Source organism: Triturus cristatus, chromosome 12 (assembly GCF_964204655.1).
Source record: "Triturus cristatus chromosome 12, aTriCri1.1, whole genome shotgun sequence".
In the NCBI taxonomy this organism is placed as follows: Eukaryota; Metazoa; Chordata; class Amphibia; order Caudata; family Salamandridae; genus Triturus; species Triturus cristatus.
Window position 1 is genome coordinate 110,219,739 of NC_140595.1, and position 24,370 is coordinate 110,244,108.

Genomic DNA, 24,370 nt, shown 5'->3' on the forward strand with positions numbered 1-24,370 from the left:
CTTTTGGATAACACAGTTCTTTAAACATAGGATATTAGATATGATTTGGGATTAGGTTGACATAACCCCCAGACTTCTGTCTCCACATGTAGAGCTAAATGTCAAGTCCCCTTCACTCTCTAGTTGCACGTCAATCACACGTCATGCGGCTGCGCGCGCATCTCTGCCAGATATTTCTGCTGACATTGCAGGATTCTTTTATGGATCCACCCACTTGTGACATCATGTTTAATGACGTATTTTAGTTACACCCATGTATACGCCTTTGTTAGTTACGTATGCACCTTTTATCTGTATTATCAGCTGTTACGCCTCTTGCATCTGTCTCACTGTAATGTATTTTCTATAAAACTGCTTATCTGTCAATAATGTATGCCCTTCCTTCCTGAACTTTCGTGGTGATGGAATAGAAAGCCTACAATTCGAATTGTATTCCTTTGTATAGGAATAAAGCCTTTTAAACCCTCTAATACCACGGATTCTGCCTCTTATATTTACTGAGTTATTCTTAATAGACTTTACCGCATAAAAAATAGTACCGGTAATTAAATATTTACCACACGGGGATAATTGATATGCGGTTTGACCTATCGACCTCTAGGGGTCGTGCCGTGAATGTATACCTCTCTTTTGGGCTATCCTATATCTTTCTCCTTTCCTTTCCTACTTTGCTGTCCTTTTCCGACCTGTATAACCTCCTTCTTTCAAACCACACCAGCTCATGGGTAAGCACTGCCGTAGCATTGCACTAACGTCCAGGGCCAGATTCAGGTGCTGCCGCCAACAGGCTTGATGATTGTATACACTATATAAAAATGTTAATAAAAACAAGTTTAAAAAAAAAAAAAGTACACTTCATACACACAGAATGTCAGCAGAAGAGTCTGGTTTTCACATTGAAGCGCAACTTTTACCTGGGTGGGGCTGAGAAGCCACACTCCTCTCTGACACAGAAAAACATTTCTGTTCCAGACCATTAATATGCTAAACCAGTACACTGCTACCACTGCTTTATGTCAGCAATCCAGGCCATGTCCAGTAATCCCAATTCGATCACAGATTTATGCTTTGTGCGCCCCCCCAGGCCAGAGAACAAATTCTGGACCTTGGCTTTACCCGGCACAGGCACAGCGTGCAGGGCACAAGCTAGATTAGCATGTTAATTTAATTTGATCTGGACATACTGTAAGGGTGAAAGAAGAAAATTAAACCTGTGTGCAGGTGTTTTATAGTAGTTTTCAGGAGAATGCATTTCAACACCTACCACAGGGAACCAATGCGGTTAACAGGAAATATGGGGGGAGATTTACAAGCCCCTTGCGCCACTTTTGCGTCACTTTTCCTATGTGAAAAGTGACGCAAAAGTGGTGCAAAGGGCTTGTAAATCTGCCCCATGGTTCTATCTTATTATGGCCACAGTGGGAATTGGTTGACGGAATGGATGAAAGGAACACTTTTAAATTAACATTGAGATTAACAACAGGAAAAAGTGAAGCTGAAAAAATAGAGAAATTGTGTAGCCTAATAAAAAGATTATTGGATTGTGAAGCAAAGGTTTATAAAACAGAATTACCTGAAGAAGTCCTAAAGTGGATGGGACTAAACATTTTGGCTGAAAAGAATGTATTTTAATGGTGGATGCTTGCACAGGACGGAGACTACAAAGCATTAATTGATTTGGAACAAAGTTCCAGCTCATGTGGACTTTTTGATTAAGGGGCGGCTAGAAAAAATGAATAGGAACTGAATGAAGTTACATTTGCAGCTAGGTCAACTGGTCTAATAGCCCCTATCATAATAAACTGGGGGTAGTAGCCCCTATTGTATGAAATTGAGAACAATATTGATACATAAGAAATTTAAACCATTAGCCTCAATTGTGTAATTTGTTATTTAGAATAGAGGGTGAGCCAGTAAAAATTCAGAATACCAGTTTTGCAGCAAGTTGGGCATCAGGTTCCTGATTTGTAGACACATTGAAAGCCCATGACTTCCCTGGCTATCTACAATAGTAATAAAAGCTATATATATTACCTACTGGCGGTCGCCACTAGGTAGATATAGTTATGACCTATTTTGCCATAGGAAATCCGCAACATTCTATTTGGAATAACTTTGGCGCCGATTGACGAATCTTCGCGAAATTTTCCAAACTTTTAGCCAGCTCCGGTCCGCTCCTATCCTGAAAGTTTCAGGGTGATTCGTCAAGCAGGGGCCGAGAAACAAGGGGGGTCCCAAAACACATTTTCCCCATGCATTTCCCCATAGGACCTTTAGCCGCAGCTACAGCCCGAACTGCTGAACGGAATTACACCAAATTTGGCAAAGAGGTAGTCCTCAGTTCAGACTCGTGCCTTTTGCTTAAATGGTGTAAATCCGTTCAGTAGTTCCTGAGAAAATTACAGTTAAAAGTACATATATATCTATGGCCTCGGAGGATCCGCGCACCCTCCGGATCAAGAGCTGAATTTTAATTGCCTGCCAACACTCTGAATCAGGAAGTGTTGGCAGCCATCTTGTGCCTCGGTAGAACCGAGGCACAAGGAACCCCCCAAAAAACATCATAAAACGCGAAAAGGGGAAAGGGTAGAAACACCCTGACCCCCTAAAAAAAACGAGAGGATGCGCGCTGGATGTGCGCATCCTGCCGATAGAAAAAAACAATTAAATATGCTAATTTGCCCCCGGGGGGCCAAATTCCGGGGGCATAATGAAAAATTAAGTGTGGGGAGGTCCCAATCCCCCCCACACTGCCCCGGGGACCGCCACCCCCGGGGCTCTAGCATAATATAGGTGGGGGGCTCACGGCCCCCCCGCAGCCCCGGGGACAGCCACCCCCGGGGCTCTAGCATAATATAGGCGGGGGCTCACAGCCCCTCCGCAGCCCCGGGGACCGCCACCCCCGGGGTTCTTTAAAATGGGTGGGGGGCTCTCAGGCCCCCCAGCCCTAGGGATCACCACCCCCCGGGGCTTCAAAGCATTTGGTGTGGGGGGCTCTCAGGCCCCCCCAGCCCCGGGGACCGCCACCCCCGGGGCAGCTTCAAAATGTGGGAGAGGGCCGCGCGGCCCCCCTCCTGGAGCCTTGTATAGGCCCTGGGGACCGCCACCCCCCAGGGCCGACTCCTGCAGTGTCCGGGGTGCCCACCCCCGGGACACTGTAGATTGCAATGACAGGGTGGGAGCCGAGCCGAGCGGCTCCCACCCTGCTATTGCAAACTGCTTTGCTTCATTGAAGCGAGAGCAGGGAAACCTGCTCTCGCTTCAATGAAGCAAAGCAGATTGCTTTTCCACATGGGGAGCAGTATGTTAGCTGCTCCCCATGTGGAAAAGCAATGCCGGCTCCCGCAGGACGCAGGGAGCCGTCTGGGACCGTGTGGGGATTGGGGACCCCCCCACAGCCCCCAACGAAGAGGGCCAGCCCCGGGGGATGGGGTCCCTGGGGCTAGTAGTAGCTAAGTTTAAGTTGGGGAATTAATTCCTCTTCAATCCAGAGGTCCCCTAAGGGCCAACTAGCCCACCAGGTACCTCCAGTAAGCGCCACGGAGCTGCGTTGCAGAGTGTTGTAAAAAGGGGCGTGGCCTCTGAACTCCTCTCTGCAACGCAGCTCCCTGGCGCATACTGGAGGTACCTTGTGGGCTAGTTGGCCCCCAGGGGACCGCAGGATTGAGGAGGAATTAATTCCCCAACTGAAAACGCGCCACAGGGCGTGTTTGCACACGTCACCTCAGGCCCCGCCCCCTTCCTTCACCATTGTACAAATATTCCTCTAAAATCAGCCGAACTACGAATTCCAATTTACTCACCTGTTATCAGGCTGGGCTGGGCTGCATCTTTTAGCCCAGCACTGACCCTGAAAAGTAATTCTAAGCGTACTTACCAGTAACTTGTATTTCTTTCCATAGGAATCCATTGTGTGGCTTTCACCAGAAAAGTTTCTAAGTGTCGATTTTTGAAACGTACAAATATTCCTCTAAAATCAGCCGAACTACGAACTACGAATTCCGATTTACTCACCTGTTATCAGGAGAGAACCCAGTAATGCATCTTTTAGACCAGCACTGACCCTGAAAAGTAATTCTAAGCGTACTTACCAGTAACTTGTATTTCCTTCCATAGGAATCCATTGTGTGGTTTTCAGCAGAAAGGTTTCTGTGTCTATTTTCACAAACTAAAAATATTCCTAAAAAATCGTCTGTATGACTTAAACACATTCTTTCAACTGTTTACAGGAGATTCACCAGTGCTGGATCCAGGATCCACCACTGAGTAAGAAAAAGTAATGATAACACTACTCACCTGCTAAGTGAATTTTCTGCTATAGGATAACATTGGTGATTCTATGTGAAAAAACTTCTGTGTCAACTTTTAAAATACAATAATATTCCTTAAAAATCACTACTGTAACAAAAACGCTTTTACTCGACTGTTTACAGGAGATGTCCAAGGACTGAATCTAGGATCCAGTCCTGTGGTTAGAAAAGTAATCCATAAAGTAACTAATTGCATTTGACTAGAAATTCACATTGAGCTCAATGTTGCATTGTGTTTGAAATTGTGTTGCACATTGCAACAACTGTAACTACTGTACTTAAAAGTCTATTGCCTATTTGCAAAGTATTTAAACTAAAGTAATTCATTCTGAGAAAGTATATTTTGTATTGTAATGTATAATGTAATTATAATGTAATTTAAAAAAAATATCTAAAAATAAATAATTTAAAAAATGTAGTAAATCAGTATTAAAAAAATCAGTATAACAATTAATACATTAAACATTGTCATTTACTAAACCTTTGAAATTCACTGAAAAAACCATAGGTTTCAGGCCTGATATAGTTAGGAATTAGCATTTAAAAAACCTTAGAAATTCACTGAAAAAACCATAGGTTTTAGGGGTGTTATAGTTAGCTGGACATTTCACTCAAACAAAACCATTGAAATTCCTCCGATATAGTTAGTTGTACATCTCGCGGGCGCGCGCCCGCAATCCACTGCTGATGATGTCACATATTACATTATTCATGACATGGTCAGTGACATCACTGATGACATCTCAAATGACATCACTGATGACATCATCCACGTGACAATCAGATACACCTCATCATACACTAGTATAACCTTTCATCACTCACTGTAAAATACAGAGTGCCAGATTTAAAACCATTGACACACCAATACAAGTTTCTAAACACCCACTCAGTGATTCCTAGATCTATACACACATCTAATCACGTACCTATAGATTCACTCATACATGCTATCAATCATCAATAGAACACTATCAAATATACTTATACACCTATATTGACATTACACACCAGCACACATCCTAATCACTTATGCAGTCATCCTACTCACTTATGCAAACAATGGATCATACTTACTTTTACTTAGCTATACACTTATAAAAACATCACTTCATCTATTCATATAGATAATAACTCATACTTAGTGTGTTATAAAAACACTATTACAAGTATACAGTTATCCAGACAGTCACTCATACAATCACTGAGTCTTATGTGTACTTATTTATATACAACTGACACATACACTGGCTTTTATTTTTCTAGTTTGTTGGACATGTACCATTGAGACATATATTGGCTCATCACCACACCCATAAAGATATTCACTCACCCAAACAACTGTTATAACATGTAGTTATAACTTCAAATACCTACTGAATCAACTATTCACACATCTTTGGGCAGTCACACACCCCCCACCGAACCACACACATATTCACTCTCCCATACAAATACTCAGTTAACTAATCAATAAATAATATAGACTTTCACATAGCTAGTATCCAACTGGTGCAACAGTTTACACAACAACTGACAAAGTGATACAGATATTCACACAGTTTAGTCACTATCCAATATATTTAGTGAGACACTATAAATTAGTCAAGTAAACAGTCAATCACACTGCTACTAAATCCTCCATCCAGATATTTATATTTATATATCCACTCATTCTTCAATGAAAATTGCTATATATATATAATACATATTTAAATAACGAACCAAACCACATTCACTGGGTGATGTCATCAGTGATGTCATTTGAGATGTCGTCAGTGATGTCACTGACCATGTCATGAATGATGTAATATGTGTCACCATCAGCAGTGGTTTGCGGGCGCGCGAGATGTAGTTAGTACAACTAACTATATTGGAGGAATTTCAATGGTTTTGTTCAAGTGAAATGTCCAGCTAACTATAACACCCATAAAACCTATTGTTTTTTCAGTGAATTTCTAAGGTTTTTTAAATGCTAATTCCTAACTATATCAGCCCTGAAACCTATCGTTTTTTCAGTGAATATATAGATAGATAGATAGATAGATAGATAGATAGATAGATAGATAGATAGATAGATAGATATAGATATATATATAAAAATATATATATATATTCTAGACACCATTTCGATTATGCAAAGCAATTGGGATCAGTGGCGTAGCAGGCACTTTGGCCGTCTGTGGCAGTCCCCGTGTTTGTCGCTCCGCTGCGACCGCATCAGAGACGGGGGGGGTTGCTGTTGAGATTTTTTCCATTTGCAGCCCCTCGGTGGTCGATTGAAGAGTGGGGGTTGGCAATGGCCGCCCCGTCATGGCAGGTAAGAGCAGGTGGAGGCTGGTGCCCCCAAAACTCATGGACCGTACCCCCCGTGCCACGCCATTGATTGGGACACCCGACAGAACATATTGCAGCTCTTGCCATTATACACCCAGGTTCCAAGAGACACAGGGTAACTCCATTATTTTTGATGATATCTACAATAGTAAGCAGAGTGGAACATGCTACCATGAGTAGGGCTCTAGCGAGAAACAGGGAAAAGGGAGTGAGAGAGCGAGAAACATCTGCCTGAAGCCCAGTCTACTTCACGTAATTAACGGTTTCAAGCAACAGCACATTTTGCCTGAACGCCGCAAGGGATGGTAGGTCTGAACCAGCTTGAAGACATAGGACGAGATGTAAGCATGTGATGCCAGCTGATTGAACCAGTAATATATAAATAACGCAACCAAGCTTACTGGTTCCAGCAGCCGATGGTGCTATGAGGAGCTGTGAGCTGACCATGAATACAGGCGAAGGTGCTGAGACACACAAAAACCCCACCGCTGGCTGCTATAAAGGGGTGAACGAGAAACAATGCAACAACAGGGTAAGCCAGGATAAGACTAACAAGGGACACCGGGGCAATGGAGATGGCGTAAACAACACATGTAGTGGTGCAAGCTACTACAAAATAGAGGAGCCAATGCAACTAAACAACTCATTGGCCAATACGTAACTCCGGGTGACGTCTTAATAGGGTTCTACCAACTTACCCAGAAATGAACCAAACAAGCATTTGCAATGCAATAAGTCAAGCATTTGCGAGAGTTTGAGCTATTGACAATGCAATAGCTTAAACTCTCGCAAATGTGAGACCTATTGCATTGCAAATTACTAGCACCCATGCAGCGCTTTCACATTCATGGAGGCCGCACCCCTTTCTTTAGACAAGCTGCGTCTGAAGAAAGGGGCGTGGCCGACATTAAAGTGAAAGCACGGCAAGGGGCGCTTTGCCAAAAAAGCATCTGTTTGTTAAGTTGACAAAGATGATTTTTTTTGTAAAAGCGCTCATGCCGCGCTTTCACTTTAATTGCGGCCACACACCTTTCTTTAGACGCAGCTTGTCTAAAGATAACTAAAGGGGCGTGGCCTCAATGAATATTAAAGCACCGCAAGGACGCTAGTAAACACAAAAAAAAGTTCGAGCACCCACTATACTTAAAGCGGACCGTGCTGCTAAAATAAAGAAAGTAAGAAACTTGGCTTCTATAGTTAAAACGGACCGCTATTAGTAAATAAAATAAAAGCGGGTGGCGTGCTGCGGCGTAGTGGGTGGTATAGAACAAATCATTAAACAAAATAGTGCTCAAATCCGAGATAAAGCAGACCGCATAACAAGACAAGTAAAAGGTCCAGTCATTATGGGAGGTAACAAATGCAGACAAGGCAGAAGAAAGGAGGGACTAACAAGCATAATAACGACTCGGAAGCCAGCGTTCACGAAGGACAATGACACAAGCCAATTAAAAATATGGGCAGAGAGTGGGAGGGGCTTCAAAGCCATACTACAATACTGCATACCTCGCAGCAGCGCATGCGCTGCCCAGGCTCGACGAAAAAACAGAAAGTAAGGAAGTGAGTGTTTACTCTGCACTTAATGGTCTCCTGTTCCTGTCCTTCTTAGTGTCCATTTGCCCTTTTCCAGCCTCAGCGTGCCCTATGCTCTTCGTCTGAATCCTGCCATTGGGTCACTCAGCAGAGGGCTTCATGGCCATATTCCATGCAGGGGACATTCCAGTCCCAACAGTTTTCTTTGCTGATTATCATTTAAGTTTCTCAGTGTCTACAGTTTAAGTAAATACATATATGTTTTCGGAACTAAACCTCTGATCATGATCGAATGATATTTGATTTTGCCATACTGTGCCCAAGTTGTTGTCCAGTTGCCGCCTCTTAGATTAAATGATATGGTATCAGGATATCGAGTCTTTACTATTGTGCTAACATAATATCACAGCAAAATTACTGATGACCAAAATATAGGCAATGTAAGAATATACACAGGGTGACTCTAGGCAGTGGTGTAACAAGGGGTGGGGGGGCGGTCGGACCCATGCGGCACGAGTTTTGGGGGCACACCCCGCTCTCATATGCTGCCGCCACAGGGCGGCCAAAGGTCTAACTACGCCGCTGATTCTAGGTGTACTAAATGTAACGCCACACATATATAAAACATGTTAGGTGAGTGGGTTCGTCATATCATATAAATATATCACTTAGATATCAGATTTCTTATTTTCAGTGAGGGACTTAGTGTGTCTTCTCACTTCCTTTCCTTTTTATACCCTCACTTAGATAACCATCTCTTTTAACATAACTTTTACCAGGGTGGTTAGTGAGGACAAAATTGATTGGGTTACAATCTGACATAGAAAACCAAAGATAAGCCTTTTATGCTCTACTTTATATGCTTACAAGAGCTCACTCTCGAAAACTCACTACAGGATCACCCATTACATTCATGTTCATGTTTCAAGAACTATTACCCTGTTGGTGAGCAAATCAAGTGTGTTTATGTCACTTTTCTGAACTGCTTACACGTAGAATGTGTATTTAATGTACCTAAATACGTTATTGTATTATATTTACTATTGTGGCATTACACATGGTTTGCTATTTAATTATTTTCTTTTCGTCTATCCTATTTCTCTACATGTATGGATACACCAATACATGTTGGTCTTAGGACATGCATTATTAGCCTCTGTCAAAAAAAGATTGTTGCTAATGGTCGACATTGTTCAGTAGGCTCTTTAGTATATGTGCAACAAGCTCATATTTGCAATATATATTTCTTACAGATCTCTTACACATAAACTGTATCTACATGTATCACAGCTTACATTAAATATGTAAAGAATACATTGATATTGATACAATTGGTATGTGTTGACTTAATATCATTTAATGAATCAAACCTTACGACAGGAATACACAAGAGATGTCGTCGTCATACACTCACACAGGTCACAATGGAGTTATAAACGCGTCAAATATGCAAATTGTAACTCGTATTATTATTGTAGGTGAAGGAAAGTATAGGTTTATTATACGTAAATTTATAACAATGTATTGTGAGGGGATATGTATATATATATATATATATATATATATATATATATATATTCACTGAAAAAACCATAGGTTTCAGGGGGCGTTATAGTTAGCTGGACTTTCCACTCGTACAAAACCATAGAAATTCCCCCGTTATAGTTAGTTCAGCTAACTATAACTCGCGCGCCCGCAATGCACTGCTGATGACGTCACATATTACATCACTCATGTCATGGTCAGTGACATCACTCATGACATCACTGATGACATCTCAAATGACATCACTGATTTTTTTTGTCAAACCATTTTTATTGCAGGACCAAGTACAGCTTACAGCAACCAGGATGCATGTCAATAATGCAGGTTTCCCATCCTCCCCTTAATCATTAATCCGTGTAGTATACACAGCCGTACTGCCCACATCCCAGAGGCCGGGCGGCGTCATATAGAAACATGGCACATTAATACGAAACTGTCAGGAGCATACTTCCGGTGAAGAACCCCGCTGCCCGCTTTTGATCGCTGTCCCTCTGCTCCCCTAACTACCTACAGAACTTACAACCTACTTTCAGCAAACCTTAAACTTGAAAACTCCCCCTCCACCCACCCCTCCCTAGTGCCCTCCCGATTGCGCCTGGTCAGGAACATATAGCATGTGTGGCGGGTAACAGGAAAAATGGAGTAATCCCTAATCGTGCGTGCTTGGCAGGGGGGCCAGTGGTACGACTTCGTCCGCTGCTTCCCCAGAGCTCTCACCCTCCTCCCCACTGGCTGGGCTATCTCGCAGGGCCTGCACCATCACCTCCCATGCCATTGCCGCCGCCTGAGCCCGGTCGTCCGGTTTTCGGTGAGCTAGTTGGTACCTGAGTGTGCTCTCGCTAGCCGCCCATTTGAGAAATTCAATGAGCCATCGCCGGTGTGTAGGCCCCGCCTTCGACTTCCACCCTTTCGTCACCTCTCGCTTAGCTAGGAGAAGGCCCATGTCTATAAACTTGCTGGACATTTTATTCTTGGGCGTGTGCGGGAACCAGTGGAGTATACAAACGGCCGCGTCGTATTGTAGGTCCCTATCTGCTACGTCATTCAACGTGTCGCCGACCCCCTCCCAGTACTCCTGCAGGTTTGGGCAGGTCCTCAGCATATGGACCAGGTCCGCTCCCACTCTATTACATCTAGGGCACGCAGCTTCCGCGGCTCCAAAATATTTCCTAATTTTTCCTGGGGTAAGGTATGCCCTATGGAGCACATAAAAGTGTATCAATTGGAATCGCGCGTTTCTCGTGCTTTTTCTGGCTCTGCGCACCAATTGCGCCCAAGTGGTGTCAGGGATGTCCACCTGCAGATCCAGCTCCCACTTGTTTTTTAATGCAGTTAGGGGCTGGAGTGTCTCCCTCACCATCCGCGAGTAAAGGCACGTCACTGCCTTAAAGGTGCCAGCCGACATCATCGTATATTGGCACACCTGTGTCGTTGTAGGTTCAACTAGGCCCTCGCCCCAGTGCGCCTGTATAGCCCTCACCACCGCCGCATGCAAGAGGTAATCCCCTCTCGGGAGGTCGTAGCGATCCCGCAGAGTCTGGAACGGGGACAGCACGCCATCGTCATACAGGTCCCCCAACATCTGCAGGCCCGCCTCCTCCCATAACTGCAGCCTCGACCAATCACCCCCATGAGGGAGTGCCGTCACCATGCCCAGTGGGATTTCGGGCGCATATGGGTGTCTGACTCCAGCTCTCCTCTGCGAGCTATTCCAGCATAGACGGAAGGTGCGCTCTTCTTGGGTCAGATCCCCAGGTGCCAGCCTCTGCTGGAGGGCGATGTAAGCTAGGATATGGCGGGGAGTTCCAGCGTCCCTCTCACTCTCCGGGCCACGGTATACTCTCGCTATTTCCTGCGTGAAAGACTGCAGCTGCGCGGCCAAGTAGTAGAGCTCGAAGTATGACATCACTGATGACATCACTGATGACATCATCCAGTAAATGTGTGTTTTTCTGAAAATTACATATGTTTTATATATGTATATCTCAAGGTCGATGGAAGAATAAATGGGTATATAAGTGTCTAAATGGATGATTTGTTTTTGAAAAATTGTTGTATAACTGACTGATTAAGTGTATCTTAGTGAATACATGGCTTAGTGAGTAATGTTTAAATATGTAAATATCTGTATCAGTCTCTCACTTTGTGTATAAGTGGCTGAATGGGTTGGTGAGTAGCTACATGAGTGTCTATATAGGTTATTAGTTGGTTTTTTGAGTATCAGTGTAAGTGTCTGATGTCTGTATGGTTCGGTGGGGGGTATTACGTAGTGCATAGGTGCATGAATGAGTGACTCACTGTTTGTATGTGTTGAAGACAGCATGTGTGCAGGACTGTATGGGTGGATGAGTGTGTGCATGGGTGTGTTAGTGAGTGAATGACTGTCTCAATAGTGTCTCTATGAGTAACTACATATGTTTTAAACTAGTATATGTGACTATTGGTGTATATAAGTGAGTATATGTGAGAGTGAGAGATTGAAAGAGTTCCTGTATGAATAAGTATGTGTTTCTATAAGTGATTGTTAAAAAGACTAAGTATGTGTAAGTTTCTGTAGAAGTAAGTGTGGTGGTGTGTGTATAACTGTATATGCAGGTAAACGGATGTTTGATTCTTTATTAGCATGAGTGACTATGTGTGTGAGTAACTTTATGGATGAGTGGCGTTGTGTAACAGGATGTATAGGTGTATGAGCACATATGATGAGTGAGTACATGTATGAGTGACTGTATAGGACTGTTGGTGAATGAGTGGATGTGGATGTGGATCTTACAATTACTGAATAGGTTGTTGTAACTGGTATTGGTATGTCCATTGTTTTGAAAATTTTAATTTCTATTTTTGAATGTGTGTATCAAAGGTTATATTAGGGGGAGAGGAGGTCTGCCACTCTATCACAAGGATGATGTCATCAGTGATGTCATGAGTGATGTCATGAGTGATGTCACTGACCATGTCATGAGTGATGTAATATGTGACGTCATCAGCAGTGCATTGCGGGCGCGCGAGTTATAGTTAGCTGAACTAACTATAACAGGGGAATTTCTATGGTTTTGTACGAGTGAAAGTCCAGCTAACTATAACGCCCCTGAAACCTATGGTTTCTTCAGTGAATTTCTAAGGTTTTTTAAATGCTAATTCCTAGCTATAACGTGCCTGAAACCTATGTTTTTTTCAGTGAATTTCAAAGGTTTTTTAAATGCTAATTTCTAGCTATGCCTACAGAGATAGGACATGTGAAGAAAGAAGGAAAAACGCACAGAAAGAAAAAAAATAAATGCAGAAAGAAGCAACAGAAGTCCTCAAAGACGAAGACAAGTGCAGGAAGAAGTATAACGTGCAGAAAGAACAAACAGAAGAGCAGAAACAAGCCTTGTTGCAAAATCATCCTGTACCCTCAACTTTTTCAGACGGATACTGGTGGTAACTGAGTCTGACTAACCAGTCCTAGAGCCAGTGCTATGTTAAAAACCACTCAGAATACAGTGAAAACACCTACATACACTAGGGCACACTATGTGTTGGTGTCCCCCTGTGATTAGCATGACCTCCTCTGTAAGCCCCTAGTATATAATAGGGCAGGGGATTAAAACTACCTCTTAAAACGCACCACATGGCGTGTTTGAACACGTCACCTCATGCCCCGTCCCCTCCCTTCCCCACTGTATAAACACGCCCTGTAGCCGTTTTAAGTTGGGAGATTAAGTCCCCTTGAATCCTGAGGGTTTCTAGGGTCCAACTAGACCACTAGGTACCTCCAGTAAGCGCCACAGAGCTGCGTTGCAGAGAGGTGTAAAAAGTGGCACGGCCTGCACCACCTCTCTGCAACGCAGAGCAGTGGTGCTTACTGGAAGCACCTGGTGGGCTAGTTGAACCCCAGGGTCCCTCAGGATTGAAGGGGAATTATTTCCCCAACTTAAAAACGCGCCACAGGGCCTGTGGGCGTTCTGAGTTGAGAGATTAAGTCCCCTTGAATCCTAAGGGTCCCTAGGGTCAAATTAGCCCACTAGGTACCTCCAGTAAGCGCCACAGAGCTGCGTTGCATGGAGGTGTAAAAAGGGGCGTGGCCTCAGAACACCTGTCTGCAACGCAGCTCCCTGGCGCATACTGGAGATACCTGTTAGGCTAGTTGGCCCTCAGGGACCCTCAGTATTGAAGGGGAATTAATTCCTCAACTTACAACTGGCCAGGGGGCGCGTTTGCAGAGTGCTGCAAGGAGGGTGTGTGGCCTCCGGCGTGATGCCGGTCTTTTATTTCAGGAGTGTGGAATTTTCCAAATAATCTAGTTGTCCAAGGGACAAAATGCCACTGAGATCTACATGTCCTGTAAAATCCACTTGTCCCACCTACCCCCGTTCCACATCAAACCTAAGGGCTCCGGCTGACAGAGAAACATTAATATATTTTTGCTTTATTAAAATCAGTAAACCATTGAATGCTGTGCAATAATAATGCTAAAGGAAAACTTGTCAAGCGATATTATCGCGTCCCTGCCCCCCTGCGCCCCCTCCCCTTAACCCTGACGGCAATGCTTTTATTTCTATTCCCCTTTTTTTCCATTTTTTTTTGGCTGTGTATTTATTTCCACAAAATACGTACATTTCAAACCATATGTAATGTACTAATTTACCGTCACCCTTGGCTGTGTATTTATTCCCACAAAATACATACATTTCAAACCATACGTAATGTACTAATTTACCGTCACCCTTGTAAAAACGTATGGGTGGGATATAAAAGGTGTCAGCCAGCGTGCCTCCTGCCATTTCCCCCTCACTTTTGCAGCTGGCCAGACGTGAGCCCTACGTTCCTTGCGAATCGGTAAGTTGTATCGAAAAAGAAACAGCAAAGTTGGGAGCTTCCTTTAATAATAAGAATCGTTTTTTCGCCAAATGTACCCTCTTTGCAACATTAATCAATTGTGTAATGTATATTTGTCGATGTGTTTACGCAGTTATGGGCTGAAAGTTAATAGCTCACTATTCTATATTAGGACTTTAAGTTATAAATTGCAAGTCACCAACGGATGTCTCTTTTGAAAGCATTAATCTGCAGATCTGTTCCCATCCTATGCACTCTGTAATCGACTTCGTACATGTTCTTTGCAGCAGGCATATTAACCCTCTGCACTAACTTCACCGAGGTCACAACCACAACTATACAAAACACGGATCTCTTTCCAGGATGGTAATTCATCACACAAGTTTCCTTCACATTTCTGTGAGGCCTGGTAATTGCCGGCGGAAAGAAACGCTGCAGCAGGTGCTTCGAAAGCTTTTAGTGCTGGCTGCGCCATGTGCGACAATGTTTTTCTGCCCATAAGCCAAAGGAGTGAAAGTGTAGGAGTCACATGTCACCCATACTGGTAGGCAGTAGTTTAAGAGTGCTTGGTGTGGAGAAGCACAAACGCAGAGTCGAAAAAGAAACAGCAAAGTTGGGAGCTTCCTTTAATATTAAGAATCGTTTTTCGGCAAATGTACCCTCTTTGCAACATTAATCAAATTTGTAATGTATATTTGTCGGTGTGTTTATGCAGTTCTGGGCTGAAAGTTAATAGTTCACTATTCTATATTAGGACTTTAAGTTATAAATTGCAAGTCACCAACGGATGTCTCTTTTGAAAGCATTAATCTGCAGATCTGTTTCCATCTGCGGTATGAAGGCTCCGGACCCGCGATGTTAAACCCGCGTTGTGATGGCAGCGCGTGAATCTGAATTAGTTGTAATGGGTGTTTCCCCCATGAAGCGGTGGTAGCGCAGCGCGCCTGCTTGCGATACGCTTTTTTGACGTCCTCATCTGAGGTGCCGAGGCGGGCCAGGCCTAGGCTTTTGCACTAATTAATCTACTCACGCACGGTTGCTAAAAATATAAATAAAAGAAAATCGCAGCACCTCCGCCACAATATCACACAATTCAAGCGGGCAAAACTGCTTATTTTACCTGAATGCTTATTGCAAGCCTCGTGGCGGCCACGGACTACTGCTTGCAGAGGCTGAGTGACGTTTCACTCCCCCAGCCAATCACTGGCTAGAGCCCAGTCATGGGCTGCTAGCCAATCAGATGCCGCCAAATGCTCTCTGCAAGCTTCGGATTGGCTGTGAGCCCCAGAGTGCCCACAGCCTGTTGTTTTAATGTGATTAAAACGTGATTAATGTCTACATGTCCGTCGGACATAAATAGACAATAAATCTTCTTGCCCGTCAATATAAACAACATGGTTCGGGCGTCGGGCGATATGATTCCCCCACCCCTTTTTCTCTCAAACATGGTTCGTGATATCACAGCAGAAGGCTTTTTCACATGGTAAAATAACCTTAGAACACACCACAATTCCTAAAATGAGTATGGTACCATCAACAAATGATTTATAATAAAACTAAAGTCTTAAAACCTTCTATTAACTGCATTGCTTTTTAATGAGGTGCTATCATGTATATTGGTCCCAATATGGCTGCCAACACTTCTTGGATGAAGTACTGACAGCCAATCAGATCTCACGATGAGATGTGTGGTTAGGCTCCGCCCAGATATGTATATGATTTTACTTTTGATTTTCTCAGGAACTACTGAACAGATTGACACCATATATGCAAAAGGCACATGCCTGACCTGAGGACTACCTCTTTGCCAAATTTCAAGTAATTCTGTTCAGCCATTCGGGCTGTACCTTTGGGACCCCCCTTTTTTCTCAGCCCCCGCTTGACGAATCCCCCCGAGACTTTCAGGGTAGGAGCGGAGCGGAGCGCCCCACCTATTTTGAAATATTTCGCGAGGATTTGACAACCGGCGCCAAAGTTATTCCAAATAGAATGTTGCGGATTTCCTATGGAAACACGGTCCTAACTATAACTATCTACTGGCGACCGCCAGTAGATAATATATATATATATATTCACTGAAAAAAACATAGGGTTCAGGGTCGTTATAGTTAGTTGGACATTTCACTCGTACAAAACCATAGAAATTCCCTTGTTATAGTTAGTTCAGCTAACTATAACTTGCGCCCCCGCAATGCACTGCTGATGACGTCACATATTACATCATTCATGACATGGTCAGTGACATCACTGATGACATCACTGATGACATCTCAAATTACATCACTGATGACATCACTGACGACATCATCCAGTGTCTGTGTGTTTCTGTAAAGTTTAAATATGTTTTATATATATGCCAAGGTGTATTGAAGAATGAGTGGGTGTATAACTGTCTGGATGAAGGATTTAGTATGTGCGTGACTGATTGTATAAGTGAGTGGTTAAATGTCTTACTGAATGCATGGGTTAGTGACTAAACTGTCTGAATGTGTGTATCAATATGTCTGTTGTTGTGTAAGCTGCTGCATGTGTTGGTCAGTAGCTACATGAGTGTCTATATGGGTTATTGACTGGTTGCCTGAGTATTTGCATGTGAGACTGAGTGTGTGTGTGGGTGGGTGGTGTGTGACTCTGTGCATAGATGTGTGAGTGGTTGATTCACTGGGTGTATAGGTTCAAGAGTGCATGTGGAAACAGCTGTATGGGTGGGTGAGTGTGTGTATGGGTGTGTTAGTGAGAGATTGGATGTCTCAGTGGTACATGTCCAAGTAACTACATATGTAAAAGGCAGTGTATGTGAGAGTTGGAGTATATAAATGACTATACGTGAGAGTCAGTGATTGTGAGAGTGGCTGTATGGATGAGTGTGTACTGGTATCAGTGATTGTATAAGAGAGTAAGTATGTGTTAGTATATGTTTGAATAAGTGAGGTGTTGTGTGTATAACTGTATAGGTGAGGAAATGGGAGTGTGATTGATTCTTTGCATGACTGACTAGGTGTGTGAGTAACTCGATGGATGAGTGGTGGTGGGTGAGTGTCTGTATAGGTGTATGAGCGCATATGATAGTGTTGTATTGATGAGTGACTGTATCTATGAGTGTATGGGTGAATGAGTGGATGTGTGTGTAGACCTAGGAATCAGTGAGTGCGTATGTAGTAACTGGTATTGGTGTGTCGATGGTTTCGAAAATGGTAGTGTGTATTTTACAGTGGGTGTATCAAAGGTTATATTAGAGTGTGAGGAGGTGCATCAGATTTTGACGTGGATGATGTCATCAGGGATGTCATTTGAGATGTCATCAGTGATGTCACTGACCATGTCATGAATGATGTAATATGTGACGTCATCAGCAGTGCATTGCGGGGGCGCGAGTTATAGTTAGCTGAACTAACTATAACAGGGGAATTTCTATGGTTTTATATGAGTGAAATGTCCAACTAACTATAACGTCCCTGAGACCTATGGTTTTTTCAGTGAATTTCAAAGGTTTTTAAAATGATAATCTGTAACTATAACGTGTCTGAAACCTATGTTTTTTTTAGTGAATTTCAATTGTTTTTTAAATGCTAATTTCTAACTATGCCTACAAAGGTAGGACATGTGAAGAAAGAGGAAGAAAAGCACAGAAAGAAGCAAGACAAATGCTGAAAGAATCAACAGAAGTCCAGAAAGACAAACAAAAGTGCAGGAAGAAGCAAAAGATGTGCAGAAAGAACCAACAGAGGAGCAGAAAGTCCTCCTGTGCCCCCAACTTTTTACTGACGGGTACTGGTGGTAACTGACTCTGACTAACGAGGACCGGAGCCAGTGCTATACTAAAAGACACTTAGCATATAGTGAAAACACCTACATACAATAGGGAACACTATGCGTTGGGGTACCCCTGTGATTAGCATGACATCCTCTGTATTTGCCATGAGTTAGTGCTTGGGTCATTGCATGAGTACATGGGTACTGAGTGGATAATTAGAGTACTGCAAGGAGAGTGCATGGTGAATTTATAAGTGCTTGGGTTTTGGCGGAGTGATTGGATAAGTACATGGTGCTGGCTGGGTGATTAGAGGAGTGCATGGGTAGTGACAAGAAGATGGCTGGACTGCATCAGTAGTGCTCAGGGGTTTGTAGCAGTGCATGTATTAGTTTCTGGGTCATTGCATGAGTACATGGGTAGTGACTGGATGATTAGAGTGCTGCAAGGACAGTGCATGGTTATTTTATAACTGCTTGGGTTTTGGCGGAGTGATTGGATACGTACATGATGCTGGATGGGTGATTTGAGGAGTGCATGGGTAGTGACAGAGGGATTTCTGGACTGCATGGGTACAACCTGGGTAATTGGAGGAGTGAATCAATACTGTGTAGGTGGTTAGAAGTCTGCATGGGTAGTGCACAGGGGATTGTAGCAGTGCATGTGTTAGTGTCTGGGTCATTGCATGAGTACATGGGTAGTGACTGGATGATTAGAGTGCTGCAAGGACAGTGCATGGTGATTTTATAACTGCCTGGGTTTTGGCGGAGTGATTGGATAAGTACATGATGCTGGATGGGTGATTTGAGGAGTGCATGGGTAGTGACAGAGGGATTTCTGGACTGCATGGGTACAACCTGGGTAATTGGAAGAGTGAATCAGTACTGTGTAGGTGGTTAGAGGTCTGCATGGGTAGTGCACAGGGGATTGCAGCAGTGCATGTGTTAGTGCCTGGGTCATTCCATGAGTACATGGGTACTGACTGAAAGATTAGAGTACTCCAAGGAGAATGCATGGTGAATTTATAAGTACTTGGGTTTTGGTGGAGTAATTGGATAAGAACATGGTGCTGGCTGGGTGATTGAAAGACTGCATGGGTACTGACAGAGTGATGGCTGGACTGCATGGGTAGTGCTCAGAGGATTGTAGCAGTGCATGTGTTAGTGCCTGGGTCATTGCATAAGTACATGGGTACTGATTGGCTGATTAGAGTACTGCAAGGACAGTGCATGGTGAATTTATAAGTGCCTGCGTTTTGACGGAGTGATTGGAGAAGTACATGGTGCTCACTGGGTGATTGGAGGAGTGCATGGGTAGTGACAGGGCCATGGCTGGACTGCATGGGTATTGCTCAGGGTATTGTTGCAGTGCATGAGTTAGTGCATGGGTCATTGCATGAGTGCATGGGTAGTGACTGGATGATTAGAGTGCTGCAAGGAGAGTGCATGGTGAATTTATAAGTGCTTGGGTTTTGGCGGACTGATTGCATAAGTACACACTTATCACATCAGACCCGCCCCCTCCCTTCACCACTGTGCAAATGCGCCCCCTGGCGGGTTCTAAGTTGGTGGATTTATTCCCCTTGAATTCTGAGGGTCCCTGGGGGCCAACTAGCCCACCAGGTACCTCCAGTAAGCGCCATAGAGCTGCGTTGCAGAGAGAAGGTCTGGGGCCACGCCCCTTTTTACACCTCTTGGGAGGTACCGCGGAAAGAGGCAGATGCAGACAACGAACGTGACAGAACCACAACAGAGTTCTTCACTTGCCCCCGGGCACCTCCGAAAAAAATACAACATATCTTTTCCGAAGGTACAGATACTATTGATCTGACCCCACTAATCAAAACAAGTGGAGAAATCTTTCACTTTAAGGAGCCACAATGCGCCTTCCTTCAAAAAATTGGTCCTGATGAAAGCCTTTAGACCATTACAGAAGGCTGAAACATGTTGACCCCTACATCTTGAGAAGTACAGCAGACCAGTAACTCGGTCTCACTCCGCACTCCCCCTTTTTTTTTATCATTCTCTGATCAAGATTCCAAGAATAAAGTCACAACTGAAACAATGATCAGGAGATTTTAATTCACTTGATACGAACCCTCTCACTCCCTCCCGATTTTTCATGTCTGGATACTACTGTCTAACCAGAAGGTCTTCCTCCGGGTGGAGGGCAGCATACACTCAAAAAGACCCGATGATGATGCTGCACTATTACACGTAAGCGGTAACCCAGTTCATGCTGCCGTCGTACCTGTGTATAGTTATGAGGGTTTTTTTATGAAGGAACCAACAGCGAAAAGACCCTGGCTACACAGGACAAGTGGTCCACTCTCTTTTTGATTTTTTGTATTGAAAGTAAGGAAGCCGAATGGACTACAGCTTCTTCTTCCCTCTCCATTGATTTTTTGTATTACTCCTCTCTGACACAGACTTTTAAAAAGAAATCATAATTGACCCAACCCCAAGACTACAAAACACCATTAAGATAATGGTGAGTGAAGAAGAAACAAACTCTTGGATAACTAAACACGAGGCTTATTTTTTAATTGCACAAAGACCAAGAACACCATATTTTTATTCACTGCCAAAGACTCATAAAAACAGATTGCCACTGTCAGGTCGACTGACCATCTCTGGAATAGGTTCAATTCTTGAACCATTGTCCCAATTTGCTGACCAGTTTTTAAAACCACTGGTCCAAAAAACACCAACATATCTAAAGGACACCAGAGACCTGTTGAACCAACTGATTGGGATGCCTTATTATGAAGATGAAATGTACTTAGTAGGCTTGAATGAAGAGAGTCTCTACACCAGCCTCCCGCAAAAAAACACCCTTGAGACTCTAGAGACTATGCTATTCTCTGAACAATGGCAGTATAGGACACCAAGACCTTTGTCTTAGAATGCTGCAGACTAGCATTGACAGAAAATTTCTTTGAATATATGGGACATTATTTGTGCAATGCCATGGTACTTCCACGGGGAGCGCTTTTGCGCCATCAGTAGCAGGACTCTATGTGAGTAATTTTGAAAGCCAACATGTCTTGAACAATCAAAATCCTTTCTTTTCCAAAATATTGTTCTGGAAACGTTTCATAGATGACATCATTGTCATCTGGAAAGACAACAATGACAACCTACAGGAATTTACCTTCACGGCAGATAAAAAAAGATGAGATTTCCTGGACATCACCCTATATATAGAAAACAACAGTATCCAGACGAAAACCTACTATAAGCCCACTCCCAAAAATAGCTTATTGTCGTACAAAGGTTTCCATCCGAGACCATTAAGGGACAACCTGCCTTATAGTCAATTCCTGCATCTTAAACGGAACTGCAGTAAACTCCAGGATTACAAAACTCAAGCAAATGACCTGATGGAAAAACTGGTGAAAAGAGATTATCCAAAGAAAACAATCCGTAAGTGTCAGAAAAGAGCTAGACATCAACCAAGGGAATGCCTTCTAGAAATAACACCAAAGGAGTCAACAGAAAATCTGATAACATGCATTACAACTTACAATACAGCTACAAACATGGTGAAAAAGATTATCAATAAAAATTGGAAAATTGTTACCTCTGGCAATCTGGATTAGCCTAAACCGAGATTTGCCAATAGAAGAACAAAAAATATAAAGGACCTACTGGTACACACACGTCCACAAACCAAATAGGAACAGAAAGTATAACGACAGCCTGGAATATGAATCCAGTGACAGGACATTACCCATGTGGATCCTGCGTAGTATGTAAACTCACTACAGCCACTAGAACCTTGACACGTTCTGAAAATCTGATTTGGACACAGCGTCAACACACCAATTGTAACTCGACACATGTGATCTATATGATCACGTGCCCCTGCGGGTTGAGATATATAGGGATGACGTGTCGCAAAGTCAAACTAAGAATTGGAGAACACAAGATCAATATTAAGACCAAAAAAGTGACCACAAAAATCAGCAAACATTACATTGACCTAAATCATACAACTGAAGAATTGAAATGGACAGTCATTGAAATGCTACCAATGAAAAACAATAACGCAGAGCGAATCTTATTTGAGAAAGAACAAAGATGGGTCCATCGACTAAAAACAAATATCCAAGGACTGAATGATGAAGTACCGTGGCATCAACTTTATTGACCATCATCTGTGCTCCAAAAATAACCTTAGAATGGGATACACGATACCTAACACTCTGGATTAAGAACACGAATAGATATTACAACGAAAATTCCTGAAACCAGTAAAAATACCAGAGGTCGTACAGACCTCGGTTACTGCCAAGAAGTGAGTAGAGAGAAAACATACGTATGGTGTGGTGAGAAAACCTAGAGCGTTGAGGGTTTCATAACCTATTATATATGTAATGATTATAACGCCATAAAAGCAAGCATTGCACGCTCGCAATTAAAAATAAAAGAAAGGTTCTTAGATGATAGGATTTAAATAAATTTAGAATCCAATATAATCCCCCTCCTTTATCTACCATGAACAAAGAGACCACACATATATATAATACACATGTTAATTTTCACTATCAACACGTTTAGACATTATTTGTCATTTATAATTATTAATTGAGCACTTAATGATTAAATAACACTTGCATATGATGAGATAAGTTTGGCATATTTCTTTTCACATTAACAAAAAGGTAGAGTAGTGCGAAGTCTGTTTTCGATCTTTACTACAGGAAAGATGGAAAATGGCTGTTTCCAAATTGACCCCTGACTTCCGGGGGAAGAGTGAGCATAAGCGGGAAATACCTGCGGTTGCCGGTAAGAAACGAAGAACGAGGGAAACTCCTACCGCTTTTTAAGTAAGGTCTTTTGAATTAATATTGAACTTTCTCGTCACAGAAAAACCGGGATACTCTCTCCGGTCCCCCGAGGAAGCAAACTAATCCATAAATTAAGGTAACCGAGTGCATGTTGAGTACACAAGGAACATGTATTGCTAGCGGACAGCCTGAATTATTTCATATGTGAGAATGGTATGAGAACTGATTAAATCTGAACAACGCAGAGCTTCTTTTTTAACCACTCCAAACCACAAGAAAGTAAAATTATTTGGATTTTTAAAACTTTGCGACCATCTCATACAAGTCCTTCTTTACGTGCAGGTAGTTACAACCTGGCCATTTGAATGACTCTGAATCTTTTTAAGAGAATTAACTAAGCCATGTTCTCTCGCCAGGTTTCTCTGATTGTACTGTCCGATTGGAATTAAACATACAATAATTATACGAGCGCAAATAGCATACTCGATAAAGAAAAGCTGAAACACAATATAGTTAGAGCTTATGAATAAGGTCATACACGAGGAGAAAATCAACAATGTTTTTCTAGCTTGTCTTTTTGTTTTGTTTTTTGTTTTTTTTTAACTACAGGTACTACTGACCTTTCTTTATCTAGAGTGGAATAAAAGAACCACTTCTAAATTGCTGCACAAATCGTGTGAATACAATTTTATTGGTCCTGAAGAAAGCCCCATAGACCCGGCTGGGCATAGTGGGGCTGAAACATGTCGCCCTCAGTTTTTTAATACACATGTCGTGCAAGGGATTCATTAACACGGTCCATGAACGCACATTAATCTTTTTATTTTCTTGAATCATCCACCCTTTTTTCCTAATAAATAAATGTACCTCAATAAAGGTGATTCAAAGAATTTTAACTCACTATTTTCTGAGCACTTAACCTTCTCTGGACACTACTATGAATCCAGTGGCTACCTCCGGGTGGAGGTATGCATATCTGAAAACAAAACCCTATGATGATGCACTAGCGCAACGTATTAGCGGAGAATCAAGATATACCGCTACTCCGTCCATGTGCGTGTATGAGGGTTTCTATGAACGCCTTTGAGTATTAAGAACCCTGGCTACGTAGTTACAAGCGGTCCATTCTCTCCCCCAAATAATTTTTTACCTCCAGTTAGCGCCACAGAGCTGCGTTGCAGAGAGGTGTAAAAAGTGGCGTGGCCTCTGAATACCTCGCTGCAACGTAGCTCCCTGGCGCATACTGGAGGTACGTGGTGGGCTAGTTGGCCCCCAGGGACC